Source organism: Geospiza fortis, unplaced genomic scaffold (assembly GCF_000277835.1).
Source record: "Geospiza fortis unplaced genomic scaffold, GeoFor_1.0 scaffold72, whole genome shotgun sequence".
In the NCBI taxonomy this organism is placed as follows: Eukaryota; Metazoa; Chordata; class Aves; order Passeriformes; family Thraupidae; genus Geospiza; species Geospiza fortis.
Window position 1 is genome coordinate 5,842,590 of NW_005054338.1, and position 19,442 is coordinate 5,862,031.

General features: G+C 37.5%; 1 long non-coding RNA gene across 1 annotated transcript in view; it reads left to right on the forward strand.

The window, feature by feature from the left end:
- The window catches only part of LOC115948003, a 20,848-nt gene extending 11,823 nt beyond the window's left edge, over nt 1-9,025 (forward strand). Inside the window, exon 5 of the long non-coding RNA XR_004081863.1 lies at nt 8,942-9,025. This is a non-coding gene — a long non-coding RNA (uncharacterized LOC115948003). The remainder of the gene's footprint in view (nt 1-8,941) is intronic.
- The last annotated feature ends 10,417 nt before the right edge of the window (nt 9,026-19,442 follow it).

Sequence of the window (19,442 nt, forward strand, 5' to 3'; positions counted from 1 at the left end):
TCCCTACAGCAACCCTCTGAAGCACATTTTAAATAGTTTATTTTGTAGTCGAGGTGGCTTTAGATTAATGCTGCAGCAATGCTCTTTGTAAATGCACAAATCTAGGTAAGTACTGTATTGTGTGAGGGGGCAAGGTTTACTTTTTGTAGTTCCACACATTGATTCTGATGAACATTTCATGCAAAAGGAGTTTCTGTAGTAGAACATTTCAGAATTCATGAATAGTAATTGAGCCCTTTAGTTCTGCACTAAACTTAAATCCATTATTCTCCATTTAAAGCAGACACATCATGTTGCTCTACAGAACACTGCTCTGTCAATTCAGTGCTTTTCTCAGTGAGCTGGCCTAGAATATTAAGCACTCTTTGCTCTCAGTATTCTTGCTGTGCTTGGCACATTTGGATTCCATTTGAAATAGGCAAGTAGCAATTCTGTTGTTCACAATGAATAGCCTATATGTGTATATGCACCTTGCCTTTGAAAGGGGGAGCATATATTATTTGCCACATCTTGATTCTCTGGCAACTGGGTTGCTTCATTTCCTCTCTCTCTCTTGCTCTCTCTGCACATAAGCAGCGAGATGTAAAATGTAATAAAAGCCCCTGACACATTTCTGTCCTCTATACTGAACAAGCCACTCTCTTTTGGAATTCAGACTGTAATTTATTTTTGTTTTTTTCTTGTCATGGACAAACTAAAGAAAAGCATGTAAAAACAAAGAGTTAAGTGAGCAAGATTAAAGTTTCTAAAAGTCCCCTCCAATGCTGAACATTTTTCAATCATTTTTTAGCATGTAGCTATTACTGTGCCTAGATTGTGGTGTGCTGATACAGCCATATGCCTGCTCCTACCCTGCTACTCGAGGTAGACACAATTCAACCTCTCCCCATATAATTTTTTTTTGTTGTTGCTGAAGCTCTATGAATACACAGCTTAAACCCTGCTAGCATGTCCCAGTGAGTTTGTGCACTGGAAGGATTTCATGTTCATCTTAAGCAATAAATCATGTGGTTTTGCTTAAATGAATTAGGGTGTTTGAGAACGGTGTGGTAAGCAGAATTTTGTAAAAGCATGCCAAAATTTAAAGATTTCAGCTTCCCAATTTTTTCCCTGTTAGCTACGGTTCTGTTCCATTTAGATCAGTGTTCATAGGGTTTGCCTGCACACAAGCTGGGGGGAGGAGGAATTGAATAGAGCATCTGAAGAGAAAGTGTCTGTTATACGTTGCTTAACACATCTCCTATTCAGATTCCTGTGCTTAGGAGAAATCATGCAAGGAAATCTCTCATTTCCATCCGTAGTTTTCAAGTAACCCTAAAATAATGAGATTTTAAGGAGAAATTGTGATGATGCTTATGCAGCAACATGCACAAAGCATGATGTTTCTCTTTTTTTTTGACCAGCCAAGTTGAAATACTGTTACAAGGGATAATTCTCTTTTTCTGCACCAGTGTAGGTATGGAACTGAGGTACAAAGCCCTCTGCTTCTGCCTGCATTGGCTGGTGGTGTTTTGATCTGTGCATCAAGATGATGTTAGGGTAAAGGTGAACAGCAAAAGAGCTGAAGCTGCCAACGTTATGATGATGACTTAAAATTAAAGTTGTTGAAAAAGGTTATAGCAAGTCTTTACCATCAATTAGCTGATTAGATTGAAACACCCCTGTGAAACAGTCCCTGGGGAGAGATCACAGCCAGCCAGGGGCTCTTCAGCACAGCACACCTGAGTTCAGCTATCCCAGCACCCATTTGTGCCTCTCTTGCTAACCATGGATGTTGGCACTGAATAATCTGCATGTTTTACCTGGTGTGATAACACTTGTGCAAAGGGAGTCCCCAGTTTCCTGCAGGAAAAAGCAGATTGAGAAGATTTACAAATGCATTCCACCCTTCCTAGCCCAGGAGATGTCAACGAAGCGCTTTAAGATTGCCAATTACAACTGTCCTGTTAGAACTGAAAGATGTGTGAGGAATGGTGATGGTAGATTAGAAAATTGTTTGAAATGCAAACCATTGCCTTGCCTCACAATCAATTTTTCAAGAAAATAAGAAGGTAACACTTTGGAATTTAAAGACTGTAATTTGAATTTAATATTAATGCTTGGATTGCAAAGCTAATTGACCTGGGCCTCATGTAGTGGAAAAAAAGTAGATGCTCAACAAGAAAAGCCAGTTTTATTTGTTTTAATTTTTTCTTGGTGAGAAAATTGAGACATTGTGCTATGGGCTGGATTTTGTTCCTTGCAGAGGTCAAACCAGTGTCTGCTTGAAAAATTCATGATCCAGAAAAGGTAATTTTTAATGAATATTTATGAAAGATGTCCTTTCTTTTCAGAGCTGTGCAAGTTTTCAGAAGCTTGCCACTAAGTCTGGCTTCTGATTTTTAGCAAATAACTTGCAAGTTCCATCTGAAAAAATATTCAGGTCACATTTTTTTGTCTAGTTTTTTCTGGGTTGTATCTTTTTGCATAGTAAGACATATCACTGTGAAGCACATGTAATACATCATATGCAGGTTGTTTGTTTTTTCTTTTTTCCTGTAGGAGACTAGTAATTTCAGAAGGTTAATATTTTAAATCAATCTTACCACAGTGTTAATAATTTTTAAAAAATCATCATGATAATAAACATGAGTTGATGGTTTATATAGTTCAGTTTTCTAAAGTAATATGTAGGTAGAATTGACAAAGATCAAAAACTAGAAGGCTTTGCCAGACTAGTTTGCTTTTTTGAGTCTCAACTCTTACCTGCTAAGCCTTGGAGTGCTGCTGAGCAATAGGTGAAAAGACTATTTCATTTTTCTGCCCTTGTTTTTGGCTTTAGCTGTGGCAGCAGCTAGAAAAGGAAGCTGAGATTGGTGCTTGGTGTTTATTATGTGTCTGAAGAACTTGTTGTGCACAGGGCAGGGGAAAAAGGATCTGGAGCCAGAGGTGCTCCCAGGTGCAGGGACCTGCCAAGGCCAGGGATGGGCTGAAGCTTTACCATGATCCACTTCCAGACTCAGTTTTGTGTTCCACTGGAAGTGCTGTCCTTAAATAAGTCCACAGAAAATATTTCTAGAAAAAAATATTGCTCCTGAGTCGAGATAGAGTCATAAAGGGTAATTAAAGTACTGGATTCTGATTTCGTCTGACAGTTTTAAAATTTACAATTACAGTGTGGATTTTCACTCACTTCCCTCTTTCTTATCTACACCTTCTGTACGTTGAAAAGGCTTTACATTTTTATGTTACTTTATTTCTCATGCTTGAGAGGTTTAGCTAATATTCCCAATCCTCTCACCTTCAAACCTTATTTACTACGTACTTTATCATACATCATAGTGTCATTATTTTTATTAAATCATGCCTTTTTAAAGGATGCAATTTGATCACAGCAATGCATCTTTTGTATAATGCCACCTTGGTGGATGCCTTTACACATTGGGACCATCCTGGGGCCAGCAGATGTTTGAGGTAAATTCAGCAAGGAAAGACCCTGATAATTCTGCTGCAGCCTGAATTTCTGCTCTGCCTGCTTAAGAGTTTCCTTTTATTTCTGGCCCTCTGGGCTGGTTCCCTCTGGAATTTCTTTCAGAGTTAATCCCAAGTGGATGGGAATTATTCATAACTTAATTTAAGATAGGAGTACAATTCTCAGCTGGTGGGGGTAGTATATTGCCTCAGAGTTCTTTTTAATGCTCTGGCTGGTAAATACTGATTTTCTAGACAATACCAAAAGTAATATTAGCTTTCAGTGGAATCTGGGAGGGTCCTGGTGGAGAACAATCACCTCATGATAAAGTGCTGAGTTGCTTTGGTTGTTTATAAAGATTTAAATTTCAATTATGTGAATAACATAATTTTGACCTGAAAAAAAAGGAAACATCTATTAATAAGAGAAATGCAATATCATGTGACTGTAAAAAATCATAGTTGAGTGTATTTGACATTTCCTGGAAGATAAGGAAAAAAACCCCAACCCACAACCAACCCCCAAATGGGCAACAGTAACAGGTAAATTTTCATAAATATCTCAACCAGGTAATTTAAATAAACTACAGGATACCAAAGAATTCAAAATATTCAATGTGTTACTGAAGTTAAATAATAAAATACTTTCTATAACTGTTTTTGTTGTGAAAGTTTGTCTTATACCTGCTAAGTAAAGAAAGAGTCTTGAAGAACAGCTGGTTTTGGAAAACAGAGAAGGCAGGTAGCCACATAATGGTTTTGACTGTCATTCTTTTAGATGACTGTTTCTAATGGATTGATAGGCATAAATCCAATATTTATATCTCAGAAATTAATTTTAAATACAAGAAAATATTAAGGGTCTAAATCTAAACAATTAAAACAGAGTTAAGGTCTTCTGCTGCTTGGAGTTCAACTTGTCTGACGCTATTTGTGCTGTTCCCTCCCCCCTCCTCTGATTATGCATTTTTCCTTTCACATCAATAAATTCATTGCAAAGAGCAGTTCTGTGACCATCTTGGTGATGGTTTCTCCTGTGCCTTCCCTGTTCATGCATAATTTAGCTCTGAGAAGATCAGGCAGGAGTGGTGGTTAACCTGACTGCCCCCTCCCCAAACAGATTGATGAGGAAAATCATGCAGCATTTATTGTTGGGTTGTGTGGTTCTTTTCCTCTAGAATTTTGCAGTAGTGCTTCTGTTCCTGAAGAGTGGGAAATGCTCTCAAAGTGCAAAATGAAGCATCTTTTATAAATAACAATAAGCACATAATGAGACATGCAAGTGGCTGCCAGCCAAAAGTACCTTTTTCTTTCTCTTGTTCAGTCCTACATCTCCATACAGTCATTTCTCCTTTGTTCCCTCTTGTGCTATTTGGAGCAATGTGTATTTTTCTTTCCATAGAAAATAAATAGTAATATACTGACCACTCATAATGATGCCTTGTTTCTTTCTCATTAGTCAAGTCAATTGATAGCTTAACTGATTAGTCCTACTTAAAAGTCACTCCTGCCAGGCTGACATATAGGTACTAGGCAGTCTCTTACTTCTGTCCTCCTTCACTGCCCTGCTGCACTGATTTCTTCACATTTTGGTTGCTCAGTTTCTTTTGGATGGACAATCCCAGCTCTGTTTGTCTTCACAGGAGAGGAGTTCCAGCCCTCTGAGCATCTTCGTGGCTCTCCATTGTGGACAGTGGGGAAATCAGCAATTTTAGAAACCAGGGTCAATACCAAATTGACAATGAGATTGTGATTATTCTTAGATGTCTTTAATTGTTATTTTAGACTGCAGATTTTTTCTTTCTTAACAAAAATTATTATCTGCTAGCTATAATTTGGTAACTCTTCTTTTAAAAGAGTTACAAAACTATTGCTAGCAGACAATAATTTCTTAATAGTTCCTTAAAAAAATCCTACTAGGAAAAGCTTTTATGCTCATTTTGGCCTCATCCTTGAATTTTCATTTGGTTTTTAACTTACATATATCAGTTGTCCAGCTCTGCTCCTGGTACACTGAAATAGATAAGTGTTTGCTTAATGGCTTCAGTAGGGTTTAAGATTTGCTACATGTTTCTTTTAAAATAAGATCTTACAAAAGAACAAGTCATTAATCAACCTCTGAAAATTTGTAGCCACATTTAATAAAATCATGGTCTGTATATTCTTGGACAAAAGTGTTAGAAGATCTAGCCTGAACAGAAGTGCCATTTAGTGTTCCAGGGGCTCCTTTTCCTTTTCCTTTTCCTTTTCCTTTTCCTTTTTTTCCTCCCTTCTGAATTTGGAAAGGATAAACAGGCCAAGTCCAAACCCCAAACACTCATCCATGCCACTGAAATCCTTAAACACCACAAAAGCTTTCCTTTTCCTCCCTTCTGAATTTGGAAAGGATAAACAGGCCAAGTCCAAACCCCAAACACTCATCCATGCCACTGAAATCCTTAAACACCACAAAAGAAAAGCATACATACACCCACAATAATACAGCTACCACAGCTTTTTTTGCCTCTAGGGCATCTGCTTCAAAGCAAAATTCCTTTGTCTGCCCCCAAAATCTGGCAGAATAACTTCAAGATTTGGAGCCTGACTGGACTCTGCAGCCCCTCATCACTTCCCTGTTGGGAGGGAGCTCTGCAGCTCTGAAATCTGCCTTACTGTGGATTTATCTCTCAATTTGATGTCACAGCTTGGTTTTGATGTACCTTCTCCTCAGGGAGCTGCTGGGCAAGGTATTTACAAACTCCTGCTGAGAGTCCCTCCAAATAAACATGTGGAAGTTGCTTTGTCCATATGCAGTAGCTCCTTGCTGACTGAAAGTACCACAGTCAAAAGATTGATTATAGAAATTCAGTCTCCCTACCTGAAAGCAGGAGAGGAGATTTTTACAAACCCCTTACAGTCAGAAGAAAGCTAACTACTGTACAATGTAGTGAAATGTAATCAGGTTGTGAATAACCTGTAATTCACATACTTTACAAAGGATTTTAAAATAGCTTTCTGGGGTTGAAGCAATTTTGCCCCTATTATTATACTTACAAATAAAAGACTTTTTCAAGATTTTTTTTTTAATTTAAGGAATGGAGTTTCTAAGATTACAGCAGGCTGCAAAAGATTACTCCAATTTATGCAATAATTGAATAATCTCCTTAATACACTCTCTGTTGGGTACTCAGACACGTTTGAAAGCCACTGCAAAATTTTATATTCCTCTGCAGCCCCGGTGACTCTTTTGTGCCTCGCAAGCAACAGGAATTAAGTATTAAAGTTTAGGCTGGTCACAGAACAGAAAGCTAGGATGGGATCCCTTATCCTGTGTGCTGGACAGATTTTGAGCTCTTCTTAAATTATTCCACAGTGCCATGCAATCAAAGTGTTGTTGTGTTTGGTTTTGTTTTTTTAACAAGCCAATAACTGATGCACCAAAATGGGATTGCTTGGGGAGCCCTGCTTCTATGGCAAACTGCAGCTGATTCTTTATCTTAGGGCAGAAATCTATGTTTGATGGGACAGACAGCTTGGTCACAGCCTCTCCTAGTCTTCCTTTTCTCAATCACTGTGAGAAATCAAAGTATTGTTTTGTTTGGTTTTGGTTTTCTTTATGAGGGATGTTAAAATTAGGGCTCATTTGTGTCCTTTTTTGTCTAGGAGTACTATTAGTTGTTTTGTAACGTGGTTGATAAACCATAGCTGGAGGGTTGAGAGACGGTCAGCAATTCAAAGTCTTGCTTTGTTTGGTTTTGGTTTTTTTTAACAAGCCAATAACTGATGCACCAAAATGGGATTGCTTGGGAGCCCTGCTTCTATGGTAAACTGCAGCTGATTCTTTATCTTAGGGCAGAAATCTGTGTGTGATAGGACAGAAAGCTTGGTCACAGCCTCTCCCAGTCTTCCTTTTCTCAATCATTGTGGGGATTCCATCATTGACCAGCCTTATTCTCAGCCTTCTGCTTTTTTAATTGATTTTGTGCTTTGTGACCTATTGAATTCGAAGTCACATCTTTGAGCATGATGATCTTGGGAGGTTTTGTACAGTTAATTGGTGGTCACCAGCACGAGCCACAACAGCAGTCACTGAGGCCATTGTCTGGGCCCAGGGGCACTGGCTGGGAGGTAATTTAGCACTGGTTATTCCAAAAATATAGATGTGGCAAATGAGTTTTTGCTTAACTGAGGATATATGAATAAATAGCTCACTAAAGCAGTGAAAGTAAGAGAAAACTGTAAAAAAAATTGACAGAATGGGCTGCAAGGAGGAGCTATCTGAAGGTTTTTTTTGCAGGTCAGCTCTGGAAATATTCATGAAGTATATTTGGTCTGTTACCTGTTATCTATTACTCAAATAAAATAAACATATAGCAGCAAAATGTATATTCCTTGTTTTAAAATGTATTCCTTTTTTTTAACATGTGCTGCTATTTAGCAGTGAATGTTTTATTTATTTTGCAGTGAGATATTAGAGTGAGTGTAAATGAGTGGTCTTTTTTTTTTGGTGAAATGTAAGGTTCCTATTTTCATGAATGTATGTTTCAAAAGGTGATAAAATTTTGTTCCTTTATTAAAGAACTTGATTTTCATTTAAGTAAGAGAATTCAAACATGAACTCTGAAGAATCAACCTGGAATTTGTATCCTTTCCTTAATCTGAATATTTTCTTTTTTTTTTCCTTCTGGGTTAAAGTGAAAATTCAAAGCAAATTGTTGTGAAACTCAACTATTTGTGGGGTATAAATCCCTGTATTGAAATCCTTAGCAGAATAGAGTGTTACATAATAGAATCATAGAATTTTTTAGTTTGGAAAAGGCCTTTAAGATCATCAAGTCCAAACTTTAATTGTGGAGAAACTCTGCAAGCTTCTCCCATTGATTTAAAAAATGTTATTTTCCATTTAAGTGAAATAATTGGCCAACCCCTCATCTTCAGAGAGGTTGCTCTCTGAAGAATAGAGGGACTAAGCGGCAGGCCAGCTTCACAGCCAATTTTGTCTGATTCTGTGGTGATTACAAACTAATGAGGTGACCTTGGGAGCTGTATTGACTTTGTGCTTGCCACTCAGAATAACACCACTGAGTGGTTTGTGTCAGTAGCAGGAAAATGTTAATACTCTAAGCAAATTTATAATTTAATAATACTTAGACAAATCCTGAAATTTGCATAGGAGTTCAGATCCATGATATGTGGGGATTATGGGAAGAGACTAAGAGCTACTATGAGGTGAATATGGTTTGGGGTAAGCAGCATTGTATTTAGAAGAATTTGCATGTTTGGTCTTTAATTTGGTGTAGTAAAACAACTTTGTATTGCATATAGACTTTTGAAGGGAATTCAAAAGTTGTGATTAAAATGTGTTTGGATTTGTTTGGTTTTGCCCTTTTTTAGCACACGATTTTCTTCTGTGTATGTTCAGGTCTGTTGTGTTTTTTGTCACATAAAAAAAAATCTGATCACTTTTTTGTTTGACAAGCTGCTCTTTTATTTTCTTTTTTTTTTTTTTTAGCACAACAATCCAGCTTGGAAAGCCGTTAAAATTCAGTGGATGCCTTTACCTTAGGCCACTCAAAGGGATCAACCAAAAGTCGGCAACTTTTGGCTGCCAGAATTACTTTTGAAAGTTCCCCTCTGCAGCTCCCGTTTGTGGAGCAACAGTGACAACCAGCGGCCACTCACCTAAAGCTGGCTGAGTTATTCCTTGTGGATGCAGATATTCCTGCAGATAACCAACCACTCACACCCATTCTTTTCCAGCATTAATGATTTTATGATTCAAAAGTAAAGGGCAGAGTTAATCTATTTCCTTTTACTTTTCCTAACTCTGGGGATGAGTTTAAAGGAGAGTTCCTGTCCTGGAGAGTGGATGGGTTCTCACAATTCTGTACAGAGCTGCCAGGTACAGATGAAAAAGGTCCCTGCTGACCCATGTTGTCCATATTTCAGTAGTGTATCTACATATTTATGGCCATTAAAGGTTTCTTTGCCTTGCTGGTGGTGTATGACACAGATCAAATCAAATTAACTGTGCAGAGAAAATCGTGGTTTGATCCTCCTGAAGAGAAAGGGAAAAGGTTTGAGGATAAAGGTCACCCTTTGCAGATTGGCAGTTAATACACATAGTATTAACTAGAATATAAATAACACATAACCCTTCAATATAAAGAATCTGAGAATAAATTCTTTTGTCTGCATCTTAGTTTATGACTATGATTTCTTTCTTAAAACTAAAAATTTTATCTGAGAGAGTTACTCCTGGCGGTGATGCTGTAGAAGACCTGGTAAAAACAACATTTTCCACTGCTTTTAATGAAGATATTTGTTTCAATTATGCTCTGAAGTTTGAGCTAGCTCTATTGGGGATCAGTGGGGATATTTTTGTGGAGAGGTGCCCTTAAGCTTGAGTAAACTGGGTGTCAGTCCAAAAGAGTTTGGTTTATATTGTTTAAAGTTGTTCCATGCATTCCATTTCACTGCCTAACATGATGCAAATGGTTTGTACGGAGTGGAAGTAACCCTCTAAGTGTGCTATGGCATTCCTTCTCCTTGGAAAAGATTTTCCCCCCACTATACTAAAAGGAAAAAAAAAATGTGGCATGGGGAGTGAAAGGAAAAAAAGGAAAATAAAAAGAATCTCCAAACCTTCATTTCCTCCTCTCTGGCACAGTTTTATGAGTGCTTATGGCAAATTTGCTTCTGTAATCATAACTTGAACCCATCTGGGGATGAGATTGGCTGCTAGCTTAGTATTTCCACTTAACATATTCATGATTAGCATGCACAGAAGGAGTAGAATTAGGATGAATGTTTTTGGAACAGTACAGATAAATCCTCATAAATGTAGTACAACAGCTCTGGAAATGCACAGTACTGAAATGTAATGAAGCTGAACTCTGTAGAGAGTTTGGTATTCTCAGTACCATGCCTCTCCTAATGAACTCATTTAGATTAGAAAATGGATTTAATATTTTATTGGAATTAACCTGAGCCAGTAAAGAGGATTACAATTTCTTTCCATAAATATGGTGATATTACAGGGTGAGGTAGCATGTTACATGAATATTAAGCATTTTATGAGCATTGTCATGAAGCCAGAAAGAGTATAAGGTAATTAGGTTTTAATATAGTGATACTGTTCTTATAGTAATTAAATTTGAAAAGTGATAAAAGTATATTTGAAAATTATTTAAATCCACTTTTTTTTGCATTTCAATACCTTTAAAAATACTTAAAATTATGTTTCCCCCAAATAAACAATTTCAACAGTTTGGTTTTAAACATAGAAAACTAAAAATTTCATATGTCCTTAAGACAGGGAAGACACATTCCAAGGAGTGACAAGTTTATTCCATTTTTGCTACAACAGTATCTGATGGTGGGAGAAAATATACAGAAATGAGCAAAGAATTTTGGCAAAAATGCATCACCTTTCTTTGTTTTTCAAAGCCTTGCAAAGTTTTGTTCCAGTGTTGTTTCTGTTTCTTAGACAGTCTTTTAGAGTCACAAACTTGCTCTTAATTGCAGTCTATGTTCTCCTACTTTTGAAAGGTTATTTACTGGAAAAAAAAAGACTAAGTGACTCTCATCTTAATTGTCTTTATAAATGTCATGTAAAAAAAACCCAAAAAAACAACAAACCAAACAAGAAATGCAAAAAGATATTATTGTAAAAGCTTTGTAAATTCTTTTATGTATTATAAATAAATTATGGGTTTAAAAAAGAAATTTAGGATCTGAAAATGCCTTTTAATATAGACTGTCTTTAAAAATATTCTCCTGACTATATGAACAATTACTAATTTTACCAGATGAAGCTGAGTATATGTTGTGCTGGACAACAGCTCTATCCTGAGGGAAGTACAGGGCAAATACAGGCAAAGTTGGACAACTCAGAATGGATCCAATTGGATGTTTGACTTCTTGAGAGAATTTCTCTCTCTGCCCCCCAGTATCAAAGCTTTTCACTGAAAATGCCTGAATGCACAGAAGTAATTTCTAAGGGTACTGAGATTGTTTCCTTTGTGGGAATGTTCCAGCAGCGAGTAACATTTGCAACCTGTTTAGGTTATGAGAAACATCAACAACATAAAACCCATCACAGTCAGTCCTCAGAATATTGTTTGTGCTGAAAAAAATGGTCTTAAACCTAAAGAGTGCGTGGGGAAGAGAATAATCCCAACAAGTAGCAACTTTCTGTGGATGGACATAGAGTATCTGGGGGAGCTAAACAAGAAAAGATGCCATGTTGTGACTATGGTAACTAGAATGAAATTAGGTAAAAGTTAAATAGATGTATTTAATGTGACTATTTTTATTTCTCAGTTACTCTCAAAATGAACATGATACAGCAGCACAGAATCCAGTACCAGACTACCTATGCTGCTGCCAGGCCAAGGCTTTAAATGGTTCAGAATTCTGAGGGATAATCCAGTGATTCAGAATTTTGTTGCATTTCAATGTGAATTGAGCAACGGAATAAAAATTCAGGATTGAACTAAATAAAAATAAAGAAAAAATAGCTATGAAATGTCACAGGTTTAGACTGATCTATTGAGTCTGAAAAGATGTTTCCAAAATATTTCCTTCTCTTGGGGAAGACAATGGGAACTGTATTATTCTCTGTTGCTCTGGGTCTTGTTATACAGAAAAAAATATTACTACCATTACACTTTTGCATCACAGTGTTATAATACAGTTTTTTGAAGAAAATGGGGTTATGAGTCAAAAAGTTGTGTGTGATGGGACAAAAATATATTTCAATGTTTTGATGAGTCATTTCAAAAGGCTTTGCATGTTTGTACTGGTCAGAGCCTTAATAAACTCAGGACATTTTAGTTTTTCTTAGTATCACATGTATCAAGGAAATCTGGGTGTTGTGAATACTTTCTCTCAAGGCCAGCTCTCAACAGATCTTAATTTGCAAAATGTTGAACTCTAAAAATTTTACCAGGGAGATGATATATCCTATCTCAGATTTCCACCAGTTTTGAATAAATTGGGTCATATTCATGGACTGGTGAATCAATGTTATTAATCCTAGAAAAACAAAGTAAACCAAAACCAAAGAAAAACATGGAAACAAAAAGCTGAGAAGACATCACATTTATTTTTTAACAATTGTTTTGGTTTTATTCTACATTATGGTGGTGGTAGTGGTTGTTATTATTCTTATTCTCTTGGTTTCCTGGATCTGGAATTATTTACATGCATCACTCATTTTGATATTCCTGCCATATTCATGAAGAGAAGTTACAGAATCACGTATCTACATAATATTAATCTGCTTGACCAGCAGTTAACTGTGGCACCTGTCTTTTGCTTTATTCTGAGTGCTCCCAGCCCCAGCACATCTTCAGGGATTCTGCCTTTGTCTCCTGAGTCACCAACATGATCTCTTCTTCTTCTCCACCTACACCCTGGGGGTAGTGAAAAGGAAAGGGGAATGGAGCAAGAGGGATGGGAACTGATAAAAAAACCTGCTTGGTACTTCCCCCTCTTCTCTCCTCAGCTTTGTTTAAGTAATTTCATTTCATTCCTGAGCCAGTCCTGGTAGTAAATTTTCCCTGAAGAGGTGGGAAAGCAGCAACAACAGCTTATCTGAGGAGATTTGCCTCAAGGCAGGACTGAAATCCCCCAGAAGGTTAAAATGCTGCATATCATTGTACAAGTGGCTTCTCTTTCAGTGTAAGAAAATCTCAAGAGGTGGCATTCTTTTTATTGAATTTTGATCTTCCTTTGCTCACAGTACAGTCCCGTGTGAAGTTCTGCATTGGGCTTGGGCAGTAAGCAAGAGGGCTGCAATGACAAATGGTGAATTTTAGTAGCAATGTCTTAATAACACAACATTGAGTTGTAATTGTCCTTTTGTTATAAATACATTTTCTTCCTTGGGCTCTTATCTCTGTTCGCACTCAATTTTTTTCATTTTCATAATTAATTAAAATGGCAATGTACTATAACCAGTGATTGAATTATATGATATTACTTGCCTAAGGCTATCAAAATTAATCAAAATAAGGAGTGAAGGTTTTGCTATTTTTAATACAGCTTATTTGATTCCTGGGTTTTTGATCAAATTAAATGAAGGATCAAATTAACCAGTGATTAAATTGAGTAAAAGGCACTTTGTATGCCTGAAATATATTTTAATTTAATTAATTTCAAGACACAAAATATTAACTGGTGGTTTAAAAATTCATTTGTATTTTACTGTTTAATTTTCTAGAAACTATTCCCTTTTCAAGTTTAGAATCTTTTACAGGAGAAAAAACACACTTTAAAAATTATTTCCTTCTTATTCCTTCCATTTTTTCCCCCCATATCTTTTCTGTTTGTGGAGAATCTGTTGCTGTCATAAACTGTTATTGGGGAGCTTGTGAACTCAACCTAGGAAGACCTGATGTGCCAAAGGCTGGTTTAGCAGAAATCTGGGATTCCCCAGAATAGAACTTGCCAACCTGAGAAGATGGTTTTGACCACAAAAGACCTCAAGCTGCTAACATTTAGCCCACACTTTTGCAGAATTGTTATCATATTTTCATATTGAATTTAATTTTGTGTTCTGTTAGAATCTAGTTAATATCTTTGTTTAATGGGCTGATGCGACCACTTACTGTACCCTGGTTTTGTTGAAAAGAAGTTGAAAAATGAGATTTCTGTTATGGTGCAGAAGTCATCTGCTCGAGAACAAAATCACCCACTTTTTTTTTCATGGTGAAATAAAAACTTGGAACTGGACTCATATCACTGTTGTGATGTTGTGAAGGTCCCCAGGATGAGGTGAGAGATGAGAATTTGACTTCAAGTTATCAGAAGGCTGATTTATTATTCTATTCTATTCTATTCTATTCTATTCTATTCTATTCTATTCTATTCTATTCTATTCTATTCTATTCTATTCTATTCATTATATACTAAATCTATACTAAAGAATAAAGATACAGACAGTAGGCTAGAAAAGAATGATAATAAAAACCCATGACAGAGAGTCTGACACAGTTGGCTGTGATTGGTCATTAAGGAAACACAATTCACATGGAACCAATGAAAGATTCACCTACTACATTCCATAGCAGCAAAACACAAGGGGAAGCAATCAGATAATTATTATTTACATTTTTTCTCTGAGGCTTCTCAACTTCCCAGGAGAAGAAATCCTGGCAAAGGGATTTTTCAGAAAATATCACAGTGACATGTCACCCTCAGGGAGTTTGCACAAAGTGATGGAAAGTGGCTGGCCTGGTTGGGGTGCAATTGCAAGAAGCTAAGACTGGAGGTAATTTTCTTAAAGGTGGATTTTACTTAGCCTCTGAGTTCATCAGACTCTGAAAATAGCATGGCAAAAGGCAAGGTGAAGGTCAGGGTCCCATTTTGTGAATTGCTGCATTAGGCAAGCACTGCTTTGTCTTGAAATGCTTCTCTTCCACTTTTTATCATTAAAAGAAGTGAAATAAAGCTATGAGTGTGTAAAAATACCTAAGACTGATTAAAAATACTTGATGTTGTGTATCAAGGCTGAGTGTATTTGTGCATTTGAGGCACTCGGAAATTTCAAGCAGGATGTATTAGTTTGCAAGTGGAGTATAATCTCATTATTCCTCAAGTCCTGGAAAAGGCATACGTAAAGGATTAGATCTATTAAGTGTGATCAGCATGGTCAGTCTGTTGCAGCTTGTTTTGATTAATGCATTTATTCTCTCAAAAGGAAAAATTATGTTTTACTAGGAGGAGAGAGAAATTGAGAAATGGACGCTTAGAGTGGTATGAAGGAGCTACCATACTCTAAGAAGCATTTCATAGTAACTTGCAGAGTCATTTTGAAATAAGCTTTACCAGGAGGAAAACAACTGGCACAAGGCGGATCCTGAACTACTCTGTGCTTGGAAGTGATTTTTAGTCACTGAGAATAGAAGCTGGGAGATAAAATTTTGGTGTTGGCAGGTTGATAGTCCTGGTGATAACCTTAGGAGAAGTGTGTAAGACAGGAAAAAGCACAAGCTGCTGGACATTTAGGAGATAAAGGGCCGATAAAGCCAAAGAGAGGAGAAGCAATGGAGAGCCCTAGCCTTGCACAGCTTACAAAATTCAGGATTTTGGCCTGGTCAGGAGAATGTCAGGTCAGCTTTCCCCTGCTGGCTTGTGCTGCATGTTCTGTGCAGTACTTACCCTTTAGGATGAGCACACTTTGGGCCTCAGGTTAATGTGGGTGTTTGATGTTTTTGGGATGCACAGTGCCCACAAAGATGAGAAGGTGTCTGATGTTGACAGATGGGTCTGCAGGCACCTGCAGCTCTTCAGAGTATGTTACTACATAGAAAAACATCATCTCTCAGAAACCCTACATGCAGGATCCCTTATAGAATCTAAATTGATTTCCTGTCACTTATTTTATGTTTGACAGTGAATGTTTAATTCAGTGGGAAAAAGATTTTGAGTTTCCTTTCCTGGCTTTCCTATCAATTTGGAATTGGAGTTTGGACCTGCATTTCAGTAGCTTTTTCCTGCTTGCTGACCTGCAAAAAATGAATGTAACTCTAATTATTTACTTTATGTGGTACTTGCATGACTAATGCATTTTAAGATCCTTGGATAAATGCTGTCATGGAGCAAAGTGGTTTTATGGTCTTTGCACCGTGCATTTTAAAATTGCAACTAAAATATTTGGGGAATTGTTTTATGAGTGAAATTATTTTATGAGTGTTATTGGAATATTTTGAGAAAAGCTTGGAACTGCAGGTAGAGGTTCATGGAAAAATCAGTTACATAACTATATTTCTGTTGCATCTTTGACAGATATTTTATTTTCTGTACCAGTTTTAACCTTGAATAGCAGTGGTATGGCATCTGTGAGTTCTTGAGCGTTGTTTATTATTTTCTCAAATCTTAGATTATAGAAGTAGTTCTGATTTATAGAAGTAGTTCTTCAATCAGTAACATGTTTTTCTTTGAACTTATTTCTTCCTTCTTCCTACTTCTCACTTAATTTTAAGAACTTTAGTTATCTGAAAAGATGAAAACGGTAAACCAACCCTTTTTAAAATTCCATTACCTTCCTGTGATTCTCTCTTTTTTCCCCTGATGGATATAATCGAAATTCTTATGCTTCCTCTTTGGTGTTATGTACTTTACATGACATCTAGAGGCCAAAATTGATGTGAGCTGTAATTAATCTTTCTGCAAGGCTTTACAGACCCATTGGTAAACCAGGGATAGGGATCACACTGTCTGCATACTTAAAGTTTTTGGACATCCCAAAACAAATCTGCATGCAGAAACCCTATTTCATGCTGTCATTGTCCTGCAGATGAAAAAGATCTGTTGAGGGGGGGAAAAAAGAGAAAAAAAGTGTGTAAAATGAAGGCTGCATTTGTTTTATATGCAGTCCCCTGCGAAATTAGATCACATACAAGTTGTACCATAATCTAATTAGAGCATCTGACATTTCCTGTGACAACCAGAAGCTTTAGGTAATCAATAATGTAAAGTGGCTGATTAAGTACACCTTCATTTCCATCTGTATTCTCAAGTTAATATGCAAATTCACCTTTCCTGTTTCATTTCAAATACCTATCTCCTGATTCCTTGCTTTAGCTATATCTACTTCATCCATCAAAAGATCAAACGACCAAATTTTGCTCTATAAACCGTAATAAGTTGTACTGTTGTAGCTTTATATGCATTTTGTGAGCTGTTTCAAAATCCCTCATTCAAGAAGCTTGAGTGTAATGAAGTTATTGTTATGTATTTGCAAGCATATTACTAAATAGAGCAAGAAGAAAATCACTCATTTTTTTGGAGATTGAGTTAGCATAGCTTAAATTTGAATCACAATTTTTATTTTTTTTTCTGCCTTTTATCAGGGAAGGGTGAAGATTCATTTTGTGATGATGTGTTCAGGAAAATATTTCTCTCTGTTGAAGAGAAACATCTTTTTTCTGTAAATATTTGTGCTTTTTAAACCTGGTTTATCATTTTAGACTATATATTTTAACTTCTCTTTTTCACCCTCGGGTTTACTATTCTCTATAGCCTGGTTACAAACATGTCTCTCAGAATGCAGCCCATTGATTAGCAATTAGCTAAGCTTGTTCCAAGTCATAAACACTTTAGACCTTGAACTGATGCTTACACTGAACCTTCCTAACTAGTTTATGCCTCCTCCTATAGCCTTGGAATTCAGTTTGGATTACCAACACCCAGCTGCAGTGAATAAGAGAATAAGAGATCATTATCAACAGTAGTAATTAGCTTCTGTGTAATGTTTTGCCTAAAAGAAAAATAAATTACTTTGCTTTAGAATTCTTTAAAATCAGATCACAGTGGAGTTTTCATTTAGCACTTAGTCCCCTAAACTCCAGTTCATAAGGGTTGCTCTGGGGTGGTTGGGACACTGTGGTCCCTTCACCAAGGCAGGCAGGGTGTCCTGGAGGTGGCAGGATTGCAGGATGTCAAGGGCAGGAGCTGGAGAAGCTAGAAGCACGCTTTAAGCAATTTCTGTTCTGTTTGTCTGCAGTAAATAACCCTAATTGGTTTCAGTTTCCTATTTCTTCAAAAGACTATTTTAGCTAAAAAATTCAAGTGTCACAGTGGTTTTTGCATTCTCATGAAGGATAATCATTATCTGGGATTGTTCTTATGTTATAACTTGAAATTATATTAATTCGGTTCATTATCATTCCTTTTTTTTAGTGGCAAAACTATAAATAATTTTAACATTTTAATGTCTAGACATAACACAGCACAATACTAGAACTCAGTAGAAAGTACTTGAGGAAATGATAGGGCTAAATTTTGGTGGGTGTCACAAGTTACACAAATATCTTTGTGTACTGGGTTTGCCTGGCCAGGTTTGGGTGTCAGGGGGCTGCAGGGGTGGCTGCTGTAAGAAGCTGCCAGAACCTTCCTCCATATCCAACAGAGCCAGGATGGATGTGCATCTGGCCAAGGCTGATCCAGGAGGAATGATAGCCATGTCCTTGTGATAACAGGTTTAAATAGGAGACAAAATGTATTGTGCAGATGTAACTGTGGCCAGAGAAGAGCAGGGTGAGGACATGTGAGAGGAGCAGCCCTGCAGACACCAAGGTCTGTGCAGAAGGAGGGGCAGGAGGGGCTCCAGGCACTGGAGCTGAGATCCCCCTGCAGCCCCTGGTGACACCAAGGTGAGGCAGCTGTGCCCCTGCAGCACATGGGGATGCAGAGATGCACCCACAGCCCATGGAGGAGCCCACCCTGAAGCAGGGGGATCTCTGAGATGAGGCTGTGACCCTGTGGGAGCCCTGTGCTGGAGCAGGGTCCTGGCAGGGACCTGCAGACCCATGGAGAGAGGAGCCCACACTGGAGCAGGTTTCCTGGTAGGACCTGTGACCCTGCAGGGAACTCAGGCTGGAACAGGCTCTGTCTGAAGGACTGACCCCTTGGAAGAGTTGCAGCAGGTTGGGGAAGGTGTTGTCCATGGCATGGACTCACACTGGAGAAGTTCATGGAGAACTGTCCCCATGGAAGGGACCCCAAAGTGCATCAGGAGAACGAATCCTGTCACTGAGCAGAGGTGGAAACCATGGGTGATGACCTGAGCAAACCCCCATTCCCTGTCTCCCTGCACCACTGGGGTGGAGATAGAGCTGGCAAGGAGGGAGGGATGGGAGGAAGGTGTTTTTAAAGTCTTGCTTTACTTCTCATTATCCTGCTCTGATTTTGTTAGCAATGAATTCAGTTAATATCTCTGAGTTGAGCCTGCTTTGTTCATGATGGTATTTGCTAAATGCTCTCTCTCTCTGTCCTATTCTCAACTCATGAACCCTTTGTTAAATTTTCTCTCCTCTGTCCAGCTGTGGAGGGGAGAGATGGAGAGGCTTTGGTGGGTCGTTGTCAACCTGCTACACTCTGAAATGAGTAAATTTTGTCTTCTATATTTCAAATAAAAATAGTTTACTCTGCAAAAAAAACCCAACAACTAAAATATACAATAACACATAATATAAAACATAAAATAAGCATGTATTTCTGAG